Genomic DNA, 3,052 nt, shown 5'->3' with positions numbered 1-3,052 from the left:
CTCCCTATAAAAAGCGGACATCTTGTTTTAGTGCCATTTTGACACTGTAACTGCGCAGAGAGGCTGTTCCTGATGCTAGCACTGTTAGCAGCAAGATTTTAGCTAGATAGCTATGTGGTTGTATGTCAGTCAGAAAGTGAAGCTATCTAGTGTCTAGGGTGGCTGTTACATTTACCTTCCACAATTTTTTTTTTGTCATTACTGAGGTCGACATTCAAAGACAGCAGGGCACATGTTCTATAAGTGTGCTGTGCACTGCTTCTATTGTGCTCCATGCATGAGGTTAGCATTCTAAATAATATTTTTTCACTAGCTAAATGTGAAACAGCCTGCTGTATCCCACCTTCTCATTTAGCGCTGTAACATCATATGCGGCGCCCCAGTGTCCTGGTCGTCGCAGTGATGTCATTATCCTTTCAGCGGAAGAAGTGATGTCATGTCTGAAGGCAATGAAAGACAAACACATTCAGGTATCACACACATGCAACTTCTCCAGACCAGAAGGGGGAGCTCTAAGCCTGTTTAGGGTGAACTTCCTGGCTGGAGGAAGTCAGAGTTCAGTTCCTATATAAATAAACACCGTGTGCACTGCTATGTATTGGTGCAGAGACTAGGTTCCCAAGCCGTATAGTAAATTGTAAAAAAGTCTCGCACTCAACTTAAATCTGATAGATTTATTGGAAGTAGGAGATTATTACAACGAATAGTAGATTTGTGCTTGGACACAAGTTTCTCCTTATGTTTCTGTCCCAGTTTCCTGGGTACACCTAGGGAAAGTACTTTCCCTTGCTTGCATTGCGTCCAATGCAATAATGTTCAAAGAGGCAACGTAGTCAGACACCCACATTCTGGAAAAGAGTTCAAAATTCGTGGATACTTTACGTGCGATTCCACTTATGTGGTGTATGTAATAAAATGCCCTTGCGGCCTACTGTATGTGGGGGAGACGTCACAACCGATCAAGGACCGTGTGTCCAAGCACAAATCTACTATTCGTTGTAATAATCTCCTACTTCCATTACCCCACCATTTTCACGCATTAAAGCACAATATTGCACAATTGAGGTTTCAGGTCCTAGAGCAAGTTCCCAAACAACGCAGGGGGGGTAATAGAATACTCATGCTTAAGAGACGCGAGGCTTACTGGATCCATATGTTGGATACATTATCACCCAAAGGACTAAATAGAGAATATGAGCGATCTGCATTTGTGTGATGACAATGTTTATTACTCCGGTTATCTCTGTGTACTGATGATGTAAAAACCTGTTGGAAGATGTATTTATATACTGACTGTGATCTTTGTCTTTTAGAACCGTCTATATTAACGGCTGGCACATCATGAAATACCACCTGATCAAGCACCACTTTTTGCGCCACCATTCACCACGGATATGTGATCCCATATGGACGGCACTCTTAGCACGAATAATTCTTCTTTTCTATAGTTCACCTATGTACACCACCAGGTACTGCACTGAAAGCACACACCGCGTGGAGTAATATGTAGGTAGTAAGACACAGATTACCACTAGTTCTCTGGATAGAGCCCATAGATCCCATAGGTTATCACTACCACCATACTCGCAGGCATATGTACTATCTTCGCCTTTTTCTCCCCTCCCCTTCTCTACCTCCCTCCCACCTCCAACATGGGGTAGTCACACCGTTAACATACAAGCTTGAAAAAGAGATCCCCACAGCTAAAACTTCATTTTGTAATCGTCTGCTGACACAGCGTCCCGTTTTTATACAGTATTACTGCAGCGCTTCTGTAGTTAAACATTTGCCCTCAGTTTACCACACACAGCCAGGTACTTCCGCCCTGACTGCAGCGTCTGACATCACTTCCGGTTTCGGCACTTCAGTGCAGCTTGTGAGCTGCATGATAAAAAGCGCGGTCCCCTGATACACCTCAGACAAGCGGTGGATACCGCGTCCGAGAGGTGGATACATGCACCCTGGCGGCTCCTTTATCAGGTATGACATGCTACACCCAGGCACAATATATGCTAATAACTGGTAACGCTCTGACGATCTCCTTTTTGCACTCTCTCTAGCCCCTATAAATATATATATATCCAGGCGGCTTCCCTTCCCCAGGTATGACCTTTTAAGCTCTGACACAATATATGCAAATAGCACTATATGCACTCACAAGCTACTGGTGCATTCTCATCTAGTGCCTATGTAAGAAACTGTCTAACACTGGGTCTACTATACCTATGACGCATATAAGGTAATTACTACAGAAGGGGGTTACCCTAATATGACAACCTGTGATAACCACAAAAATGGGTATTTATATATACCTTTTCCTCCCCTGCCGCTATTATCCCACAGCTCTGAAGCATCTTGCCTCATATATTGAATCACCTCTGCAATCGTTAGTAGCAGTCATTGACTGTGAGTATAACCCCATTTAGTCTTAGTCATAACATCAGAGACCCTTATTATACAACTATAAAACTTTATCTTCTCTCTATGCTACACTAGGCATCATGCATGATCTGCATTCTAAATAAGGACACGTCTGACACACTATAAGGCACAGCACGGTATGTGTGTTTTCTCTATTAATCACGCAATGTATCGAGCGAGAATGTATAAGTGTATACCCTCTGCAATACTATACTTATGATATAATTATGATTCTGGCTTTTGTTAAACTCTTGTGGAAAGCTGTATATACTTTGGTTTATATGTTTTTTTGTTTTGCACATTGTATTTTATGAGTTTCTTTCTTTCAAATGTTGTAGTGACTGATGAAAGCTCGATAAGAGCTGAAACGTTTCCAGTGCTACCTTAGTACCAATAAATCTATCAGATTTAAGTTGAGTGCGAGACTTTTTTACAATTTACTATAAGTGTTCAGTTCCTGTCAGGAAGACAGAGGAAGAGGAGCTCAGTGGCATGAAGTGCTACCGCTCCTGGGAAGAGAACATATTGCAGAGAGTGTGCAGGAAAGCAGAGCACAGGAGAGGAATATTAGAGGGAGTTCAGCCAGGAGCAAGCTGCTTCCCTCTGAGGCACAGAATCCGGTAGCCAGCGC

The 3,052-nt window shown here is 42.8% G+C and overlaps 1 long non-coding RNA gene across 1 annotated transcript; it reads left to right on the top strand.

Moving 5' to 3' along the window:
• Positions 1-1,527: 1,527 nt before the first annotated feature.
• On the top strand, positions 1,528-2,846 carry LOC143773541 (uncharacterized). Its single transcript, XR_013215221.1, has 3 exons — positions 1,528-2,103; positions 2,184-2,239; positions 2,344-2,846. It is a non-coding gene; the product is annotated as an uncharacterized LOC143773541 (long non-coding RNA).
• Positions 2,847-3,052: the final 206 nt, after the last annotated feature.

This window comes from Ranitomeya variabilis, chromosome 5 (genome assembly GCF_051348905.1).
Source record: "Ranitomeya variabilis isolate aRanVar5 chromosome 5, aRanVar5.hap1, whole genome shotgun sequence".
Taxonomy (NCBI): Eukaryota; Metazoa; Chordata; class Amphibia; order Anura; family Dendrobatidae; genus Ranitomeya; species Ranitomeya variabilis.
This window is presented reverse-complemented; position numbering and strand designations above follow the sequence as displayed.